The sequence below is a fragment of the Rhinolophus hipposideros genome (assembly GCF_964194185.1).
Source record: "Rhinolophus hipposideros genome assembly, chromosome: 18".
NCBI lineage: Eukaryota > Metazoa > Chordata > Mammalia > Chiroptera > Rhinolophidae > Rhinolophus > Rhinolophus hipposideros.
The window spans coordinates 25,787,509-25,812,111 of NC_138064.1; the positions used below are offsets into that span (position 1 = coordinate 25,787,509).

Genomic DNA, 24,603 nt, shown 5'->3' on the forward strand with positions numbered 1-24,603 from the left:
TAAGATCAATTCATCTGAGGTTAATAATATTGTAGACATTATTGTTTTCTGTGAACTGACATTTATCTTACAAAGAAAATGTAATATTTGTACCTGAAGCACACAAACCATACTCATTCTTGATTAATTATTTTTGTCTTTAAAGCTTGATGAATGACCAGTCATTCAAACGACTGAATTGTGGATTCCTTGTGAATTTCTAGTTATTATACATGTGACCTACCGGGATAGTATGAGTTTATAATGTCTTCTTCTTTATAAACAGCAAGCTGTAAAAGTGGTAGCCTTTTAAATAAATAAATAATGTATAACAATATACTGTATTTATGTTCTAAATTAATCTGAAATAATGACTAACTAGATACCACACTGTTTGCTTATGTTTTGTTTCAACTAGATGAACTCTTATACAGTAATGGTACAAATAAAATGGAGTTATTATTAAAAATGATATCTAATGTTCATATATTGTATTCTAGTCAGATTAGGATTAGGAGAAACACTTTTTTTTTTCTTAATTGAAAATACCTTTAGCTCTTTTCTAAAGTACTGGAGCTGTTTGTAGATGTATAAAACTATGTGGATTTGGTGGCCAATATTCAGGTATCAGGACAGATAAGAGAAGTCGATGCATTTAGAATGAAAGGAAGTAGGAATTTTCAGGGTTTTTTTAATTATTAAAATTTGTTGAGGTGACAATGACCAGTAAAGTTATATAGGCTTCAAGTGTACAGAATTTTTAGTTTTTAAGACAATATTGTTTGAAGTTAGGCTGAACACCACCAAGAAGTCTGTCTATAATGTTCCTTTATAATACATTTTTAAAATTACAATATGGAAATAAAATAAACATAGTTATTTCGCTAATTAAATTTATTAAATATTTTTTTCTAAAAGGGCTTTATAGATTTTGGCTACATTGTGTTTTGGTGGAATTAAAGAAAAAGAAGACATAAAATTAGGCTACTAGTTTAATTTTTATAGACTAGAGATTTGTGGCAATTTTGTTCTATCACAGAAAAATTTCCTTTCATTCTTCCTTTGTTACCTTTCTTTTTTTTCCCCTCCCTCTCTCCTTCCGTTCCTCTTACCCTCTCCTGCCCCTTATTTTTCCTTTTCTTCTTTCTCCTTTTGTTGGAAAATAAAGGGGGAAAACGAGTTGAGGAGAGATGAGAAATACTCTTAATACCACAAAAACTTTCAATGACCAAATGACATTCGTAAAGATAAGGAGACATTTGTTAATTCCTTTACCCATGTGTTATGGAGGTCTTTTCTACCCAGTAATGCTGTTTGTGAGAGGACAGTGATCTGTTCCAGATAGCTTGAGTGTGACTCTGCCTATCATTCTCACTGTAAAGCTTTTTATCCAATTTCACAGATGATAATTTCTAGTTTGTAAACTATAGGTTATCAATTAAAAGAAATCATCCAGAACTAATACTTTGGCTAGTGTAATTAATCTTTACATAGTTTATAGTTTAATTCCTATTTGACGAAGTAATCAAAGAGTATTTACTCCAAATCATACTGTTGGTGTACTGATAATCAATTTTTACTATCATTTATAGTCATCTAGAAGAAAGGGGGAAGAGAATGATGTATCTCACCTATAGGTCATCATTGATCATGTTACAAATCACACTGTTTCACTGAAGGCGGTATTCTAAATTCTTCACATTTCTATTCAAGGTTAATTCTGAATATAAAAGAAGGAACAAGTAAGACTAATAAATGAATAATGGCAAAAGTATTAAAAATCAGTCTTTAGTTTAATAAGATATAGCATATTCCAATTCTTATTTCACTTATAATAATGGTATATGCCAAATTATTATATTGTAGTAAAATATATATTCTAAGTCTTGCTTAAAAATTTGTTTTTAAATGCTATAGCCACTTCTCAAGATTCTCTATGTGATTACTTTAAACCAATGGTTCTCAACTGGGAATGCTTCTTACCCTTCAGGGGCCATTTGACAATGTCTAGAGGCATTTTAGTTTGTTCTGACTTAGAGTGTTGTACTGGCACCTCGAAAGAGTAGTCTGGGGATGCAGTTACACATCATACAATGCGCAGAACCTCCCCTTACAATAGAAACTTATCTGGCCTGAAATATTGGTTAGGAAACCCCGGTTTAAACAAATATGCATTGAGCGTTTCCTATGTGTTTGACATCATGCTTAGAAATATTTGGTGATAAAAAAAATATGCCAGATAATCAGTACACTCAAGAGCCTGAAATGCCAGGGAAGAATTGAGTTAAAAGTCCAAATAATGTAGATGGTAATGATTCCAAATTGATTAGCATATCACAAAAAGCAAAATAACGAGCCATAAAGGCTCAATGGAGCCCAACTCACATTTGCTTGCAAAATAAATAGTTTTACAAAAATTCGGCACTTACGTAGTTTTTTACACGTAATCAAAGTAGATGATTCTTTTGCATGGTTGCAAAATATGAAATGTACAGAAGAGTATTCATTGAAAAATTAATTTCTCTCTCTTCCCTTGATCACTACTTTCTTTTCCCAAAAGCAATGCTAGTTCTATTTTCTTGTGGATCCTGTCAAAGTTATCCTATTCCTTTAACATGCATATATATCACTTTGTATGGGTGCATTATAATTTATTCAGTCAGACCTTTATTGATCAACGTTTAGGTTATTTCAATTTTCTGTGATTGCTATAAATGCTGATAGAAAAATATTCTTTTGTACATCTGACTGTGTATCTGAAGGATAACTAGAAGCAGAATTTTGGTTTCAGAATTTATGTGAAATTTTCATTTTGAAATACGTTTTCCAAATTGTCCCCTGTTGTAGCCAGCTTCCAAGAAGATGCCTGATAATCCTTTTCCCCTGAAATATGTCCTCCTGTGTAGTCCTCTCTCACCTTGAACAGTGCTGACCTATGTGACCAGTAGGACACTAAGAAAACGCTACGTGACTGCAGAGTCTGAGCCATAAAAGACACCACTGCATCCACCTTGCCTTCTCTTAGATTTCCGGCCTTGATGAGAATCTAACCGCCATATCATGAGGACATTTATGCAGCCCTGGGAGAGGCTTATATACAGGAACTGAGGATTTCCATCAGCAACTAGTACCCCATTGCTAGAGTAGGGGCTAAAATACTTTCCCTTTCACCTTCTAACTTCTTATAACTGGGCTAATAATAAAATTAATAGAGACAGATTAACAGGAGATAGCGTCCAAAGGTTATACAGATGTACATGCCAGGGGTGTCATATGAGACCCCAAACACATTGGGCATTTGAGGTTTATATGTCATTATGGATAAAGGAGAAAGGGATAGGGGTTTGAGATTTCACAGGAAATAGACAATTTACAGTTAGTTTAGGCAGAGTGGAGCACACATAGGCGAATTCTTGCTAAGTAACCCAGAAATAATGGGACATAGTGGGTGATCTAGTTAACAGGCTGTAGCTTAGAGCCTTCTGTCTACCATGCTGAATTCAAATTAGGCTAAGGTGATCATGCTAAGGTTTCCTTCCTAGAGCAGGTCTTTCCATCTGAATCTCTTGGGAAGGTTAAACATTATTTCTGAGTCTTTTGATTCTTAATAAACAGCTTAAAATTCATATCCCAAAAGGCCATTTTAGGGTGGCAAAGGTTTGATCCCTTTCACTAGCCAAGTGTGTGAACCGCTGTTAAGAGTGGATCATTCAGCCCTAGTCAAGCCTTAACATGACTGCAGCCCTAACACTTTGGTTGCAGCCTCATCAGGGACCTTGAGCCAGAACTGCCAAGCCTAAGCTGCTCCCAAATTTCTGATCCAGAGACACTATCAGAGAAAATTAATGTTTACTGTCATTTTAAGACTCTTAAGTTTGGGGGTAATTTGTATATGTATATTTTTCATTAAAGTTGTTCCAATTTATACTTCCAATTACAGTGTATGAGAGTACCTGATACCCTGTATCTATCCTCTGTAACACAGTATGGTATCATTTTTTTTTTTAATGCTTGTCAACAAAATAGGTAAATAATACCATGTCATTGTCATTCAAATTGCATTATCTTAATGTGTTTGAGCATTTTTCATTTATTTAAGAAATATGTAATTCAATATAATATCTATTCATATCCTTCACGCATTTTTCTCCTGGGTTTTTTTTTTTTTAATTTATATTTAGGAACTCATCATTTATTGAGAAAATTTGCTGTCTGTATGTGATATGAGGTAGAAATGTTTCCTTTTTTTTTAAGTGATTTTTTAAATAAAGACATTTAAAAAGTGTTTTGTAGTCAAATTTTTCAGCATTAAGAAATAGTTTCTGGGCTTTGTGCCATATTTATAAAACTAATCCTATTTCTGAAATGACTAACAATTCTTCCATTGGTTTTATAGTACTCGTGGGTTTCCTTTTTGATGTTTAAATACTTAATTCATCAGGAGTTCATTTTGTTTTAAGGAGTAGGATCCTGCTAAATTTTATTTTCTTGTTCCAAATGGTTATTCAGTTGTTGAAACACCAATAATTATGAACCAAGCTTTTTCCTAATTTGAAATGTTTTTTCTCTTTTATACTAAATTGCATTTGTATTTGGACCAATTTCTGGTCCTTCTAGTATATTCCATTGAGCTCTTTATGTTATGCTAGCATAGGACTACATTGTTATTTTTATGATATACGAACCTCCAAAATGATTTTGACTCTGTTTACTCATTCATTTCAATATTGATTGAGCACTTGTGGTATGCCAGATATTATTCTCAGTGTTCAGGAAAAATTTTCTATCTTCATGGAAATACACCTGATAGTGGAGAAGACAAGACAGTGACTCCAAAACAAGTCCATCTATAATATGAAGAAATAAAGCAGTATAAATGCCTATATTTTATATAAGATTTTCAGTGACAATATCTCTGAGGAGGTAACATTTGAGTTGAGAGTTGAGTGAATGTGATCCCATAGAGTAAGAGCATTGCTGGCAGATGGAACATTGAGTGCAAAGGCTGATTAGCAGGAGCTTGAAAAGCATATTTGAGGAACATGATTGGAGAAAGGTGAAGAGTAGAAAAAATAGAGAAGTGAATAAGTGGGGCAATGTTGGGAAATGTAGTCAGAGTGAGTTAGAAGTCCTGGAATGCCTTTTAGACCATGTTAAGAACTTTGGATTATATTCTAAGTGTGTAGGAAAGCCATTGGAACAGGTAATGATGGGATGGGATCTGATTGATGCTATCAAAGGAATACTGTTTTTAGAGACTAGATTAACAGGTGGGAGGGTAATCAGGGAGAAGAGGGCAAGAATGGATCAGGTAGACCAGTTAGGCTATTTCAGTAGCCCAAATGAGAAATGATGGTGGCTTGGATCAGCTGTAGAAGTGACAAAGGTCATCTGCATCCAGTAAATCTTGTGGAACAGTTGATGTACCTTGCCTTACCTAGAAAAAAAAAATGCTGTTTTAATTTTAGTTGACATCACAGTAATACTGTTAATTAACATAGGGAGAATTAACATTTGTGTTCTTCAGTATTTTTTAAACTCAGAAAGGTAGTATGTATTTTCCATTGATTTTTGAACACAGTAGAACTTTAACATTTTCTTTATAAATATCTTTCATATTCCTTGTTCCTTTTCGGTCTTTTTCGTTGCTCTTGTAAATGGAGTTGTATTCTGTATAATATCCTCTAATTAGCTGTGAACCAGAATCAACCGTCAGACATGTGAGTAAAATGTCTTCATATTATTCCTGCCCCCACATTTGGAGCCTTCTCTCTGACGACACTGTGGAGCAGAGAACAGCTATCCCTGCTATGTTCTGTCTGAATTCCTGACCCACAGAATGTATGAAGATAATAAATAGTTGTTTGGAGTAATTTGTTACACAGCTGTAACTAGAACAGAAGTTGCATTCTCTCTGCTCAGGTTATAGAAGTCAATAAATAGATGTTGGATCCTCTTATCTATCATTTTTATTGAAGTATAACATCAAAAAAATGTACCAACCATAAATGTACAGATCAGTGAATTATTACAAATGAATACTTGAGTAACCAGGATCCACAAAGAAGCAATGTTCAAAAATGATTTATCTGTGTTCCTTCCGCCGCTATTCATCTTTCTACTAAATGAGATATAGGAATGCTCTCACCATCTGCCCACTTGTCCTTTCTCCCTTATTGTAGACAAATAATGTTTGGTTTTGTATCTCAGAATGAGACGTTTATTTGGAGAAGTGTTACTCTACCAGCGGTGTCAGGGATACACAGCTGGGAGTATCCTCTCTCCACATTTCCCTGTACTCTGTCAGTCCAGGCCTACTTTTGTCACTCGTTTAGTCTGTTCTGTTATTTTGGTAACAACGAGAGGTTCACATCTGTTCTAGTTTAGCATTTGTTGAGGGGGATTGTGATTTCTGAGAGAAGAATAGACAAACACTGGAATTTTTTTATTTAAATAATAAACTTTATTAAAACTTGTAAAAACTGCAGTTCCTAAGTATTGCATGTCATGTTGGCCTTGAAAATTGGATAGGATTTTGAGAGGTGGAGAAGAACAGTGAAAGGAGCACACGTAAGCCTCAAAGACCTCTCTGTTTCTACTTTCACTCTGGGACAAATCAGCCTGCCTCAGCCCACTGAAAGGTTTTCATTTTAATGGGATTATTTGACTTCTCATTATAAACTTTTAAGTATTTTGCCTACTACAAAACATTTATCAGATATATATTTGTATGCTAGTGTACTTTTTCTGTTTCTGCATCCAATCCAGGATATTACAATGTGGTTAGGCCTCAAGTCTCTTAATTCTCTGATTTATGGCATTTTTTCAGTATTTTCTTGTTTTTTAAAACCTCATGAGTTTTGCAGATTACTGGTAGATGTTTTGAAGCATGATTTGGGCATACCTGGTGTTTTCTCATGATTACACTGAGGTCTTGGCTCTTGGGGAAGGATACCACGTAGATGAAATGCCCTGTCATTGCATCCTACCAGAGGCACATGCTACCAAAACTGTGTATTATCACTGGTGACCTTAACCTTGATCCCTCATCTGAGATTATATCTGCCAGGATTCTCTACTGTAAAGTCCCTATTTTTCCCTTTACGTATTCTGTTCTTTACAACTGAGTCATTAAATCCAACCCACACTAAAGAGTAGGAGAATTGAGCTCAATTTTCTGAAGGGAGGAATATCAAACATTTTGTAGACATATTAAAATCACCATAATAATTAATACATGTCCGGGGGGAATACTTTGAAGCTATGCAAGTATCCTGTTTCTGCTTAGAGTTTTGTCCACTAATTTTACCATTCATCATTGAAACTTGTCTACAGCAATTATTACTATTGTTTTCTAATGGTGGTTTTCTGTTTCTCACACTTCTTCTGTATTTAATTTTGGAATTCTTCTGTAAGGAAGATTTGTTCTTTCTCTCCCATTGTTTATTTCATTCCAGGGGTTGGAAAACTTTCTGGTAAAGACCAGAGAGTAAATATTTTAGGCTCTGAAGGCTGGATTTGGGAGGAAAAATCAAAAGTATCTATTACTCTACTAACTTGCTCTAAGACCTTGTTCCAAACTTCATAACCTTTAATGAGTCTGGCATCCTTTGGCCTATTGTTAATTGTGTACATATGAAAGCACTTGATCAATAAGACATCTTTTGAAAAACAGAAAACTGAGACATTTGAACATTGCTTTTTGGATACATTTCAATGAATGGAAGGTAAAATGTGCTCTTGGGTGAACTTGTTATAAAGATTTGACAGTTGAGATATATATATATATTTATTTTTCTTTTTTTTTTTTTCCTTCCTGGAAACACAATCTCCTAAAACTTAAGCCAGCTTCAGAGGTTTGTTCCTATATTTTACAGATGACAAAACCGAGGCTTGGAGGACTTAAATAAATTGTATGAGGTCATATGTAGAGCTGGGACCAGATTCTAGACTTTAATGCCAGGGAGTTGTTTTCTTCCATTACCCTTTGCTGTCACATACAGGAAGGAATAAATATATCAGATAAAGAATGTAGAGTAAAACTATTTTTTAAAAAGTTTTGCAACTAAAATGATTTAAAACTAGCCATTATATATAATATTGGAAAAAGGAAGTCCTGTTCTATTTGATCTTTATGACTGCTCACTGCTGTGAAAGGTGGCAAGCAATAAAATAAGTTCACAGAAATAAAACAAGTGCTCTGGCTATCATTTATTTTGGCAATTGTCAGGAAAGATGAATTAGTCAGTACAAATTCCCCAGAGGTGGCATGATGTGTAAGACTAATAAAATGATCCCTGATGATTCCCGTGGAGAGTGAAAGAATAACCTCAAAGAAGGATCAGAATTAACAAGAAATGAGACCAATCTTTCACAGCACCATGAAGGTTAGAAAGATAAAACTATAGTACTCCAAAAGCCATGAAATTACTTCTAAAGGCAATCATCGATTTAGTGGGAAATGTTAGAAAACTACAAGTCAAAAACAACATCAACAAGAATGGTAACCCCTGGAGGTCACAATCATGAAAAAAGTGCCTGGTAAATCCTGTTTCTCCCACTCTGCTCTTCAGCTAAGATTGATTCTAGGCTGAATCCTGAGCCTGAAACAACTGTTTCCTAAGGAGAAACCTTTTTATTTACTAAGAATTGCCTTTTCTTCATTTTTTACAACTGAAGGGATGGAGGCAGGGAGGGAAAGAAGGAAAGAGGGAGGGGACAAAAGAACAGGAAAAAGTCTACTGTTGTCTGTTTTCTTCTTTGATTATTTTCTTTACTTGACTGATTGATCAAAAATCCTTCAAGGAAATAGATTAATTGAGCATGTTGTGTTTCTCACAGTGATAATAATTGCGTAATTTATCACAAGTAATGATTTTCTTGATCATTTCAAGTCTTTTCTGAAAAGTATGCTTTGCTTTGTGCTCTGATAATCTACATCGACTCTCTTCTCACATTCAGTTGTCAATTGAATATTTTCAATCCATAATTATTTATTAAGTTGGCATTTTGTTATCCTGTGAATACCGAGATGAAAGATAGTCTCAGTATTCCAGAAAAACCTGATGTCTAGTTGAGTAGTTTCTTATTCCATCTTACATCATCATTTCCTGTGTGAGATAGAATAACTCTGGACATTGGCTAGGGAAATGTAGTCAAGTTAGAATGATATTTTTCTGTATTTTGTAGTTTTGTAAAATGAGTACATATTTTCTTTTATAATTTCAATAATGTTAAACATTTTTTTTAAAAATTAAAGATGTCAAAACAGAAATTTAGATGATTAAAAAGAGAAAGTGTGAATATGTTTTTATTTCTTTAATTTTACTTACACATTAATTTTTGTCAAAAAATAAATGATATACCTTTTTGAAGGATTAATTGGTTCTTTCATACACTTCTCACTCCTAAGTCCTATTACTCAGAGACAAAACACTTTCAACTAATTTAGTGGCTTATTCTAGTGTATTAGTCCATATTTCTAAATAACATGCATACTGATATGTCTTGATTTTTAATTACACATACCTATTGAATTTCTTGAATGGCATTTTATTTCTCCTTTTTGGTTCCTCCTTTCCTATCACATACCCATTTCTACTTGTTATAGTTCCAACACACTTATTTACATCTGTTGATTGAATCAATATTTAGTGTTTGCAGTATTTATGAATACCGAAATATGAACCACAACAAAAGGCTATAGATTTTCTATCCACATAAACCTTTGGTTTATCTTCTGGGAAAGAAATAGTGTTAATTGCCTCGCATTGGTAGCTCTTGGTTTCTTCTTGTGGTAACTTTGAAACTTCTTTTTTCTAATTCCCCCAAAGAAAATACACCCCACAGAGTAGTGTGCAAAAAAAATTTCACTAAAGACCCGGTAGAGGAGAAGGCTGTAAAGGGATATGAGTCACATACTATATACCACACAACATTTTCACTTCTCTAAAAATCTCCCTGAGGAATCAGTTTCCATGACTTTTTTATCAGTTGCCTGACAGTGAAGATGTCTCTACTTGCCCTCCCAATAATTTATATAATTCCTTCTGCATAGATCTCCCTTGAATTCTCCCACGTTTTGCTTCACCTCAGTCTCTTCTTACGCTATATATTTTAGTCCTCCTCAGGCCTCAGTACTTTTATATCCTCAGAGGCAAAATTTGATATCATAGTTATGTCTGTGGAATAGCTTTGTGTCTGTCAGGATAGGTTAGGTTATTCCCTGGTAATGAATAGTCCCTAAATCTCAAGTGCTTAATATTAAAAAAAAAAAAAAAAAGAAGAAAGTTGCTCATGGTACGTGCCCAGTGCAAGTTGGTAGGACGGATGTGTGCACCAGGTTGATTTATGCTTCCACAATCACAGCAACAGCAGGAAGGGTGACACATGCCATTTCCACTCACATTTTATTAGAAAAAACACAAATCACACGTTTACACATAACTTCAACAAGGAGAAGTAATACTTACCCTAGTGTGTGTTGGGAATGACAACTGGATGATTTTTAAATAGTTCTGATGACAACCTTAACCATTCTAATGAATATAAGGACTGTCTATACTCCAAACAAAGTAGACTCTTACAAATGATATATATTTTAATTACCTGTGCAAATAACCTTTTCTTCCATTACATATATTTCGATCGCTTCTTGGATAAAGGAGGCCCCAACTAACCTGATTCATGTCTGACTAACTCACCCATTGGATCACATGTCAGTCTCATAGGGGAAGATGTGATTTCCCTTATCTTAAAACATCTTCAGAAAACATCCTTCTATGAATTTACTTTTCAATTCATTAATTATTTAATTAACCTAAGAAATAAAAACTATTTAAAATTTCCAAAAGGTGACAGCCCAACTTCTGAGAAATAAAATAAATCTAAGGCAAAAACCTTAATTATTACATGCCTGTTTGGTTACTACACTGCATTTAGGTTTTAATTGTTAGAATTCTAAAATTATAACTATCTCATGTCGAGAACACTGAATATAAATTACCTCAAAGAGTAAAAATGCTACTCAGACAACGGAATACCAACCAATATCATATATTAACTTGAGTGTTTTGAAAAATAATATTAGTATAATGATAATCTAGGTCTTTAATCACACAGAATATATTTCTCATTGCAAAGTAGCTATCATTTCAGGTCCAATAAGCAAATAGAGACTACTCATTCATTTCATGCAAGCCTCTCACGAACTGACTATGGAAACAAATGTCTCTCATTGCTCAACTAGGTTGGGTTCAAACTGGTGACTTGGAGGTGAAAGGTTATGGATTCTGTTATTAATCATCTATGTTACTCATTGCTCCATCAACAAAGCACTGGCTCAGACAAGAGAGGAGAATGATTTGATTTCATTTACTGACATATTACACTACTGTTAGCAAATACAGTCTTGTGTAAATTATGAAGAACATAAAAAGCAGCTTTCTTTTATTTAACATATGGAACATATGTGAAGGAAATTGCCAAATACAATGTTCTGCAAATTGCTATGAATTGTTAGTGAGAAAATTCATTTGCAGTTCCTAGGCATTTCTTGTGTGTAACTGTCAAACAATGGCAATATGATGGATTGGGTCACCCCGAGCAGATTTTCACGAACACAGTCTCTGGCCTCTGTCAGATGACATTACAGACCTGATTATTTTAACACTGGCTGTTAACATACTTGGGGGAATAAGTTATATTACTTTTCTGCTACACTTTTTATTTTATTTATTCACGATAAATACACAATAGAGAGTATAAAATGCTTGTTGAGATGTAGCTGGCAGAGGAGTCAAGAGCTGTGCTTTGGGATATTCATTACTTCATGAAGATAATTCATCTAAATAATTTATCAAAAACAGAATACAACAAGATGAAGACAGAATTTAGTCTCCTGATTACTTAGCATTCAATAAAAGTTTGGAATCTACTCTTGTGCTTTTCTCTGAGACAACTTAACTTCTAAAAGACCATGGCAGAATATCTTTTCTGGAAGGATTCCATAATGGTTTCAACTGCAGTTTTATGCCAAATTGATCAACTGCTTACTTTGTGCCATGTTGAGTTCTAGAATATAGAAATGAACATTAGAATCAAAATATAGAAACAACATTTCTTGGCATTATGTAACATATTCTACTGAGAGTACAGACTGTAAATGGATAAGCAAATGATAAGGATAGTTTTAATAAGTACTGTAAAAAACTAAAACCTAAGGCAAGATAAGTGAAATGGTAGTCATGTAGTTTTCAACTATAGATAGGTCATTTATTAAAAAAAACTTGTAGGAGAGAGAACATGTGAGCATAAGTTTGAATAAAAAACAAAGCAGATTGTTAAAATATTTAAGGAAAAATCATTTCAGATGGAAAGAATAACAAACTCCATAATAGGGAGTTTGCTTGGAGTATTCACGAACCAGCAAGAGGATCAGTGTGGTTGGAGAACAATGAGTAAAGAGAAGAGACATAGGATATGAGACAAAGTTATTCATGGGCCAGAGTATTTGGAGCCCCAATTCATAAAAGTGCTTTGGATTTTGTTCCAAGAATAATAGGGATATTTGGATGGTCTGACAGTGAATTGATAAATGATTTACTTGTTAAATGGTATCTCTGGCTGTTGTGTGAAAATAGACTCTAGAGGGTCAATAATTAAAGCAAAGAGGCTGTTACAGTAGTTCAGGTAAAAATTTATGGTGGATGAAACCAAATGATTACAGGAAGTATTCCTATTCTGGATACAATATGTAAGAATGATAGATTTTTTGAGTATGAGAAGAACAAAGCCATCATAATGGTTTCAAGATGTTTTACCTGCTCAGCTGGGTGAGTAGTGGGGCCATTAACTTAGATAGGGAACACTAAAAGAGATATAGATTTGATTGGCAGGAGGACCAGTACTCTATTTTGGACAGGATTAATTTGTGAGAAGATGCCAGTTAGATTCTTGTATTTGTTTTATATGCTGTGTAACGAATTACCACAAATTCAGTGACTTAAAACAGCACAGAATTATTATCTCACAGTTTCTGTGGTGTTGGAGTCTGGGTATAGCTTAGCTGTGTTTTCTGCAAGCCTGCAAGCAAGGTATCAGCCAGCTGTGCTCTCATCTGTTGGCTGGATTGGGGAAGGAGCTCCATCCAAGCTTACTCAGGTTGTATACAGACTTCTTTGCCTAGCAGCTTTAGGATTTATGGAAACTTGGAGTCTTACATAATGTAACAGAATCACGAGAGTGACATCATCTTTGACATATTCAAGTCACAGGTTCTGTCGCTCAAGGGGAGGGGATTCTACAATGGCATGAAAGCTAGGATGTGAAGATGATGGGGGATTATCTAAATCCACTGTAGACACTCAAGTGGATAAACTTAGTAGGCAATTGCATATGCATTTCAGAAGGAACGCCAGGGGTGGAGATAGAAATTTTAGAGTTATCAAGGTATTGCTATCTTATCTGGATGAAAATATAATCAATAAACATGAAAATGGTAGATATTTTGTTCTAATAACATACGGAGACTATAGAGTCAGCTAGATGAGAAAAATGAAAGGATTGCAGAAACAATTCTAAGATCAGTTTTGCTACTTAATGGGTCAGTTCTTGTCTGACTCAACGTGGCTATCACTCTTTACTAATTGTTGGCTGCTATCAGAGGCTTAAGATGTGCAAATATTATGCTAAGAGCTTTATGTAGGTTATCTCACTTAATCCCTATAATAAACTAATGCGGTAGATAGTATTATTTTTTTTTAAGATGAGAAAACTGTTGCTCAAGATCACAAAGCTATTATGTAAGAGATACAGCCAATAAATGTGGTGTGACTCCACATAATCTACAAACTTAACCACTTCCTTTAAATAGGGCCTCCCTTTGTGGCAAACTGGCTTGATCTTTTGAGTCCAAGTTTCCACTTTTGATCATTGATTGGTGTTCTTTATGCCTGCATGAGTTTTCCATTCTTTTTGATTTATTTTCTCTTGTTCTTCGTCCAGATCACATCAACTTACTTCTTCCTTCCCTTGGGAGCTGTCAACATATGTCTTCGCATCACATGATTGCTTTTACGTTGTGTAAAGGACATAATCTTTTATGAATTTTAGTCTTTTCCATAAAGACTAAAATAGCTGAGGAATTAAAAACTGAAATAAAATAGTGTACAGATAGGAATCAGAGAAAAATCTATTCATTTGAAACTAAACAATGATGCAGTGCAAGAGGAAAGAAGGAAAGTAATTTGAAGTACAAGAAAAATAAACGTACTCATCATTTTTATAATTATTATGCGGTAGGTTCTATGCATTATATATAAGAATAACCTAGGAATTATAGCTTGAGAATGAAGCCATAATTTACATTTACTTTTTCAAATATTAAAAAAGGATGATACAAAATATGTTTTTCAATTATAATGGAATGCTTTATAGTGGAAATTTTAGTTGATTTTATTTTGTACTCAGCTTGTGGTGAATAGTTATAATGAATACAGATTATACAATGCATTTACTTACTATGGTTCAAAATATATGTGGGCTGTGGTTTATTATATCTCTTTCACTCTTGTTATGCTTGACCCAATGTTAGCATTAAGATGTGTGTCTATTGCATATTCAAATCAAGGTGTACAAGAACACAAGGTCCTATTTCTTACTGAAAACAGTCAAGATAAAATAGATTATTCTAATTTTTAAAAACTCTGAAATTTACATTAGCTTTTTCTATTGAGAACCCTAATCCAATTTTTCTACATAAATAAAATATACCTTTTACAGAATATAAGAGAACACACTGAAATCTACTAATGTAAAAAATTGGCTTATGTTGATGGGGTCACACCTTCAGATTCAGTATTATTTCTGTAAGGAAATAATACTGAAATATTCTTACAGAACAGTTTCAGTTTGAATGAACTAGAATTAAGATAGTGCAAGATAGGTAGCACAACATCAGAAAAGTTACAGTACCTCTAGTGAAAAGTCATGTATACCTAGGACTGCCATAAAAAAGTAATACCACACAAACGGGATGGCTTAAAACAAGCAGCAATTTCTTGTTTCACAGTTCTGAAGGCCGAAAGTCTGAGGTCAAGGTGTTGGCAATTCCATGCTTCCTCTGAAGGTGCTAGGGAAGGAACTTCCTCTGCTTTTCTCCTGAGGCTCAATTCTTGTAGTCTCAAGTATTCCATAACAGAAGCATCACTTCAGTGTTCTTGTGACATTTTTAAATAATTTTAATTTTTTTTTTAATTTCTCAATTACAATTGACATAAAAAGTCGTATTAGTTTCAGGTGTACAACATAGCAATTAGATATTTACATAACTTATGAACTCATCACCCGATAAACCTAGTATCTGTCTGGCATCATACATAGGTATTACAATATTATTGACTGTATTCCTTATGCTATACTTTACATCCCCATGACTATTTTGTAACTAGTAATTTATACTTCTTAATCCCTTCATCTTTTTTATCCATCCCCTAAACCCCCCTCCATTCTGGCAACCATCAAAATGTTCTCTGTATCTATGAGTTTATTTCTGTTTTGTTTGTTTATTTTGTTCTTTAGATTCCACATATAAGTGAAATCATATGGTATTTGTCTTTTTCTGTCTGACTTACTCCACTCAGCAAAATACCCTCTAGGTCGATCCATGTTGTTGCAGATGGCAAGATTTCGTTCTTTTTTATGGCTGAGATAAATGTCTATTACATTGTTTTGTACACCTGAAACTAAAAAACAAACAAACAAACTAACAAAAATCTTATATATTTTGCCTACAAGAGACTCATTCCAGACCAAAAGACAAACACAGACTGAAAGTAAAGGGATGGAATAAGATATTTCATGAAAATGGAAAGATATAAACAAAACAAAACTGAAGTAGCATTGTTTATACCAGAGAAAATGGACGTTAAAACAAAAGCTATATCAAGAGACAAAGAAGGACCTAGTCATCGCACTTCTGGGTATGTATCCGAAGAAACTCACAACGCTACTTCAAAGGGACTTATGCATCCATATGTTCATTTTGGCATTATTTACAATAGCCAAGATATTGAGGCAACCTGGGTGTCCATCAATGGATGAATGGATAAAGAAGAGGTGGTATATGTAGTATACTGTGGAATATTACTGAGCCATAAGAAAGAACGAAATCTTACCATTTCGTGACATTCTTCACATGCCATTCCCCCTGCGTGTCTTCCCTCTGTTTGTGTTTTTCTCTCCATTCAAGTTTTCCCTTTTTATAGGGACACCAGTCATACTAGATTAAAGCCCAGCATAACAACCTCATTTAAACTTGATTACTTAATAAAGAACTTATTTCCAAATAAGCTTATGTTTGAAGATTCTGAAGGCTAGGATTTCAACATATCTTTTTGGGATTACACGATTTAACATGTATAAAAAGTCACACATTTAAAATCATGTGTGCTGAAATATTGAATTCAGATTAAGTGATTGGTATCCTCTACTTCATGCAGACTAACCACATTGTTATTTAATTTATTTTTAATTAAACTAGTTACAGATTCCTATACATTATTGAGCTACATTTTTTTTGTATTCCTTTTTTATGATTCAATATGACAGAGCATTGATAGTCTCAAGGATAAATTAATAGTATTATCACAATAATAATCTAGAGAAGAGATTCTATAAGTAGTAAACAACAGATATTTATAACAAAACTTAAACTATAACATTAGAGTATATGTAATTATGAGCAATATTAGACATTAATTTGTATCTAAATACATATTAAATAAATCACCTGTGGTTAGGATAGTGTACATGTGATTTTAGCTGTAAGCATGAGTTTAGAAAGATAATTCCCAGCCTCTAAGTCTGCATTATGTCTTTATATAACTATAGTGCTGTTTAGAGACAAATTATTAATGTTTATAATTATGAAAACCATTAGAAATTCAATGCATTACTATTATGTATGCATTTCATCTATAAAGCACAATTTTTTCTTAGTATGTTTTGCCTTAGAGATATCCATAAATAAAGGTACTTGATAGCTCACTCAGGACATGTTAAGATATACTGCTGTTGCTGCTTCTGTTGCTGCTACTACTACTGCTACTAACTAACACTTGAATAGCAGTTTTTGTTTCTCATTTAACTGTTATAATACTATAAAGAAGGTACTATTATTATTTGCAAAATACAGATGAGGAAAAGGAGGCACAGAAAAGTTAAGTGACTTGCCCAAGGTCACACAGCAAGTTACCACATCTGGAATTAGAAACCAAATAGGTTGATTTCAGAGGTTATCTAATTATTACTATTATGAAAGAGTAATCCATGTGAAGCTATAATTCATCATGCTTTTTTGTTGCCATTTTCCCCTAATAATAATCATTTAAAATCTAATTTAGTTTGTCTTGACAAAAGAAGTAGAAGTGGAGGCCTTATTTAAAGTTATCTAACTTGTCTTGGTCAATGCTTAATTTATTTGATTTTAACCAGTATGACTAAAAGAGTTGTTTCAGTCTTTTCTACCATATCTCCTTTAAATTCACATTGCTCTTGACCCATTGGTTGTATTTAAAAATATTTTAAAAAATGGATCTAAGTTATATGTATATATACACATAACATGTATACATTATGTATTATGTATATACATAATATGTACACATATATAGATATATGTATAATTTATATACATTTAAAATACTTTATATTATAATCCTTAGATTTTAAATCTAACTTTCTAAACAAATATAAATACACACACACACACACACATATACACTTAGTGCTAGAAATTTTCCTCTCAGCACTGCTATAGCTGTCTCCTTCAAGTTTTCATGTTTTTATTTGCATTTTTAGATTACCATTTAGATTAATTTCTATTGTTTATGAGCATATCGTTCTACATGACCTTTTAGTAATTGCTTTAGTACATTATATGTGTATATATGCATGTATGTGTGTAATATATATATATATATATATATATGTGGTACATATATCTATGATGTATATCACACTCTACTGGTGTCATCTGTTCAGTAGTTTGAATGAAGTGTAGAAACCTTGTCTTCCTTTTTCTCCCTTTATCCCCCCATTTATAATTTTTAAGAATATTGCTTCTACATATATTTAAAACCATATCCGTGTTAGAATTTTTGTTTCAACTATCAATCATAATTTTAAAACTCAAGAGAAGTCATGTCTTTTTCCATATTTTCCATATTTTTGTCTTTCTATGCCTCTCCCTGAATCATTTCTTCAGGTTCATGTTTTTGTTGCCTAATTCTGTATTTAAATTGACTATTAAACTAATTTTCAAAAGTTAAAAAAGTAAAAACACAAGAGAAAGAAAGTCTACTTTACCCATAATTTTGCTTACTGTGTTCTTGAGCAACAAATTGTCTTAGTGTTCTTTCATCTGATATCTTGAATTCCCTTTTGTTGAAGGATATTTTCATTGTGTTTAGGACTTTAGGTTGACAGGTTTTTTTGGTTTGTTTTTTTGCACTTGAAAAACATGCCGTTCTCTTTGGGCCTCTCTGGTAGGTGGTAAGGTGTTCTTTTCCTCTAGATGTTTCCAAGATTTTTTCCTTTCCCTGTCTTTAGTTTTCAAACTTTCATTATGATATGCCTCAACATGGATTTTTTTGGGTTTATCATGTCTGGGGTTCACTCAGCCTTTTGAATATGAAGGTTTATATCCCTTGCGATATTTGGGAAGTGTTTAGCCATGGCTTCTTTCAGTACTTTTCCAGTCTCATCATTTTTCTCTTCTCCCGGGACTCTGGTAGCAAGAACGTAAAATCTTTGTTATAGTCCAACAGACTCTATTTGTTTGTCTATTTATCCATTTATCTATCTATCTATCTATCTATCTATCATCTATCTACTTATTTATTTATTTATTTATTGGTATGTATATTCTCTTTGTTGTCCAGATTGGTGAAAGGGTAAGATAAAGAAATACATTAAACATTCCTGTAAAGTGTAAATATAACTGAACTAGAATATAACAATAGAACATAATGTGGCTCTACAATGAACAATATATATTAAGTTGGTACAAAAGTAATTGAGGTTTAAAAGGTTAAAAATAATTTAATTCCAAAAACCGCAATTACTTTTGCACAACCTAATAGTTATAATGAGATAAATGTTATGGACTATAAAATTTTATAATTAACCAATATTGAAAGAACAGCAAATTTATTATTATTAAATAGAACAATCTTGAAATAAAAATATAATGTACAGGGGGCAGAAACTGGATGATAGAGTGATGAGAGATGGGAATATGGTAATACTATGAGCTTGCAAAGTGGGGAGTCAAGAGATCATTTCTGTGAATAATGAAATAAAAATAACAGTTTAAACAGCTACTATCCCATAGTAACTGTGTGAAATATGAGCTATATACTCATAAAATGTTTTTTTTTAGTGCAGCTAATGTACGTTTCCAGTTGTCATGGCAGCTTGCCACAACTAATTGAAGGCCAATGAAATGTAGAGGGAAGGAATACAGACCTTTTACTGAATTCTCAAAATCACATCAGGTTTAATTTTCTGCATTTTCCTCATATTTTTCTTATTTAGCTTTATATTCTGTGGCATTTCTTATTATTTTTTATTTTTCTTTTTGGAAGAAAATTGTTTACCTTCCTCACCATATCTTTATTATGAACATGTCATTCATTCATTCAATTTCTGGTATCCATTTCATCATACATCCTTAAGCCTGCTTATTCTGATTTGAACACTTCATTTCATAGTTGGACTATGACTTTATTATATAGCTTTTCAATTTTCCCTCAAGATTCTGGTTTTATTTGTGTTAGCATTCTATGCTTTTATAAAATCTGCAAAATTTTCTAAATTTATGAGTAAGAAGAGGTGAATATTTGTGCCACATTTGTCATCTTGAACCGGAAGCCCATAGTAGCAACATAAATTACGCATGATGCAAGTTAATAGTAAATACTAGACCAGCAAATACATCATAGAAGCAATAAGGTATATATGATCTGTGAATCCTAAGATTTTTTATCCTATTTTTATTTACTTTTAAAAAGATGACAATTAAAAATAATATTTTTTTATAGATTTAGTGCAGTTCTCCTAAAATCTGAATAGAATTGGATAATCACTAGAAAATAACTTAAGCGAGGTTAGGCAAAACAGAGTAGTGTTCTCACTTAGGAGAAATGTTAATAATGTATCTCTTTTTCACAGTTACTGATGTTAAGAGATACGTTGTATAATGTATAAGAGATACATTATTAACATTAACATGTGTGTTAACTAATGATCACTCAAGGCTAACAGGGAGTGAAGGTGATGGTGGTGAGGAGACATTCCAAGTATAATGCATTGATTCACTTATAAGTATTTCAATGTACAAAAATCTTGAGATCAAGCTCTGTATCAAATGAGTTAAAGTAAGCATTCGACATTACTACTTAATCAAGATGCTAAGATCTCTTCTCTTAGACTTTATCTTATCGCTAATCCCATTATTAATGGAAAAGACAATTGTGCAAGCCAGTAAGATTCTTGAAGGCCTATATTAGAAATGTTTAATGATAACCTATTAATAAGTTCATCAAGACTTGTTGCTAATAATTTTATACTTGTTTAGTCTTCCCAAAGTTATGTGAAGCACTGGGCTATCAATGCAGCAAGATCATTGTGAGATTTAACAGTTAATGTTTGTATGTTTCAGTTTAGCACTTAGCAGACCATTTTGCTGAAAATAGGTGTTACAGTGAACTTGAATGAAAGATTGATATTTGGATTACTGGTGGTTACTATGGGGGAAAAATGAGATAGTAACTGGGCTTTGTATTTAGAAAAGATATTCAAAACAGTTTGGGGTGAGCAGCTCACAGCTTTGGGGTTTGTGTGTCTAGATAACACATAAGTTGCAGCCCATTGTGTAGAGAACACAGAATTACAAGCTAAAATTGAGAATTACAGTGGCAAATTCAGTGACAGAAGGAATAGATGAGAAAAAAATGGCTTAAAGCTCTTTTTGTGTCCTGAAGGCATTATTTAATCACTAGAAATTGCTCTTATAATTATGAATACAGAAAGAAAACATACTTACTCAGCCCTTACTCTAAACATAGTTTTTCTTTGAGAAATAAATTAACATGCACATATAGATTTGAAAATAATTCTTACATTTTATTTTATATGCCCAAGATGTTCATGCCAAATTGGGAAAGTTTTAGTAAGAAATGGTCCAGCCGGATCATCTACCCAGAACTCTTATAATCTCTAAGCAGGGATATGAAAATTCTTCATAATCAAATATTTATATTCAGCTAACAGTTTAATTTCAGGTCACTCTTGTCTCATCCTACCCCCAATTCAGTACATTCCACCACCTAACTAACTCTTTAATTTATTCACTTCTATCTTTTTTCACTGTCAGCATCCTCAACAAGGCTTGAGGTCATCACAGCCCTCTGCCTCCTCCTCTTCACTCTTCATGCAGCAGCCAGTACCAACCCTTTTTCAAACACAGACTTGAATATGGCATTTCTCTCTTAAAATCTTTCACCAGCTTCCAGTAGTCCTTCAAATAATACCCTGACAAATCCCAACAACCTGACCTGTAGTTGCCTCTCCAGTCGTCTTTGCACAGCTCTGCCATCTGCTCACTCCATGCCAGGCCCTCTGGCTTTCTGTTGGAGCATATTGTACTTTTGCCTGCCTCACAGCTTTAGAGCATGCTGTTCCCTTTTCCTGGGCTGTCAATGCAGCGAGATCATTGTGAGATATAATAGACCCTTTATAACAGACTGTGGAATGTTCTACCCCTTCTCTTTACTTTACCTAGTTGGTGGCCCTTTAAATCATAGTATGAATATTAATATGCAGGTAAATCTTTCCTAATGCACTGGAAAAAGGTGATCCTCAAATTATACATTTTCTTAGCACTACAAAAACCTACTCCCAACATTTTGCACATAACAATTTCTAGTAAATACTGTTTATAGCTAGTAAATACTGGTACAATATGTTTTACTTCTCTGTTAATTGCTGAGTGTAAACTCCATGAGGGAAGGGACTATTTTGTTAACCATTCATCATCTGAATGCATGATATTGTCTGGTAGGTAGTAGGCACACAGTAAATATTCATTAGCCAACTGACAAATACAGGAATTCAGAATTTACTTTAGGTATATAGTTTTATATACCTAAAATATTTTTTCTAAGTTTATTTGCGTCTCTTACCATATTGGGCTTTGTCACTGTACTAAGTGAGGTAAGAAAGGGAGAAAGTTGGATGAAAAGATTGTCTGAAGAGCTGCAGAGTAGGAAAGCAAAGAAAAGGTAAAAGAGAAACACTGATACTGGAAAATAATATTGTCTTCTTCAAAACATAACAAAATGAGAGCCCAGAAGGTTTTTCTATTTTTTTCTTTCAAAACAAGATTTGAAATATAATTTAATATTACTATTGAAAGACTAATTAACTAGGCTGGTGTTTCCATAGCTTTATTTCTGTTCACTTTTGGTATTTATATTGGCCATTAACACTTCCTCTAAAGTGACCACGTAAAGGGAGTAGGGATGAAATTTAAGCCAAGCAATTTACTTCCTGTTGACAGATTTTGTAATATGATTGATGGGGGCAGAAGGTGAAACTATCTGGTAAAATGAGTTTTTTGCATTATCTGTGTATTTCATATATCAATGCCAGTATTTCTCAAACTGCAGGTCAAGACTCCAGAGGGAAGGGTTACAATATAATTTAAGAGGGTTCATATATGGGAACTGTTTGGAGGTGGAAATTGTAGGCTATCTTGAGATATGAGTCTTTTTCCCCCTCTCAACTCTCCACACTTCCTCCTTCCTAACCTGTTAAAATTTAACAAAATTCTGCCAATTAGAGGATATAAAATCTTTGTCACATTATTCATAGTATAAACACTTTACACATAAACATTAAAGAATGTGAAATCACTGGTCTGAACAATGCTGCCTACAGTACCTTGCACAGTACCTTAAAATAAATTAATATCTAGAGCTTGATTTGCTTTCCATTTATTCACAGAAAGTAGATGACTATATTATGAAAAAAATAATAAAAATGTGGAACAGATGGGCACTACCTATCATATTAATTACTGGTTATCTTAGAGAAGAAAAAATGAAAACTGCAAAAAAATAAAGAAACAACCGTTTTTACTTTATGAAAATGTATTAAACTCCTGATATAGCATAAAATCCAGGATTAAACAGATTTCCCAGGGTCTCTTTTAAATTCTATGTTTGATTTCAGGCGTCAGTTCTGCTACTGTGTCCTATCTTTCCATTTCCTTTTGTATCATCTCTTTCTATTTTATTCAAGAAAAAAGTCCTTTTATTTGTGGACTGTAAAGATTTCTATTACTACCTAGAATCTTACTGCCTAATTAGACTCATATTGAGTCAGGCAACTTGGTTTGAATATTAAGCTCATGTAAATGTTTTTCTTTTCAGTACATGAACATAGAAAACAGTGGAAGAAAATGTTAATTATATTTCTTATCTAGACATTACTAAAAGAAGTAAAGATTGTGATGATAAATTTTATTTTAGGATTATTTATTACAGGTAATACTATTATTATCTGACAATTCAACTTAGAGTCTCAGAAAAAATAAACTATCTGCAGTTGTATATTCTATTTTCCTATAAGCCATCGTTAAAATGAAATAAAGGGAATTCATTAATATGTACTTAAATAGTCCAAATTATAACACACACACATACACACACAACACACACACACACACACACACACTCACAAGCCAAAAACTCTTAAATATAATATTGGGCATATTAAAATCTCAGGACAGGAGGATTGTCTAAAGTCATTCAGTTGTATATTTGATAACTATTTGTTGAATTAAGATATTAATTTAAAAAAAATGAAAGCCCACTACTTGCTTTTAAATTTGGACATCAATTTCTTATATACAAGTAAATATATTTTTAAGCTGAGCAAGGGAAGTGGCAGAGAATATGATTTGTTTTTATAAAATATTTTTAAAGATCTGTGTGTGAGATTAAATTTACCATTTCAGAAAATGTTGAGACAACATCAGAAATAGAAAATATTTATTTCATATTATTTTCAATACATTAATTAGAAAAAAATGAAATGGGAAAATTATCCACTACAATTTGAAGTAAAGAAACTAAAAAAAAATATTTTTAGTAGAATTTCAATGTCTAATCATACAATCAAAGAGACAGGTTGTATTGTCATCAAAATGTATCATGTTGCTTAGAGAGACCAGTATTGGCTGGTCATCATAATAAACAGATTTAAATTAGTTTTTTGTATGTTGATATATATATGATCTTATTTTTTTACTTATCTATGAGATCAGAAAGGATGATTTGTTTTATTTGTAAACCCTTTAATTTTTATTTAACTACGATATAATTCTGAATAAGGTATCTCGTCCCTGGATAAGAATCACTGGGGGCATAGGAAGATATTGGGAAATAACTATTAATTAACATCGAGTATAGATATCACAAGAGGTTAAAAAAAATCAACAGAGTCTCTGTTAATATAGGCATTATAGCATTTACAATGATCCACTCAATGCAAACAACT

The 24,603-nt window shown here is 32.9% G+C and overlaps 1 protein-coding gene across 1 annotated transcript in view; it reads left to right on the forward strand.

The window, feature by feature from the left end:
• Window positions 1–24,603, forward strand: part of THSD7A (thrombospondin type 1 domain containing 7A) — a 623,382-nt gene that overhangs the window by 28,574 nt on the left and 570,205 nt on the right. The window lies entirely within an intron of this gene.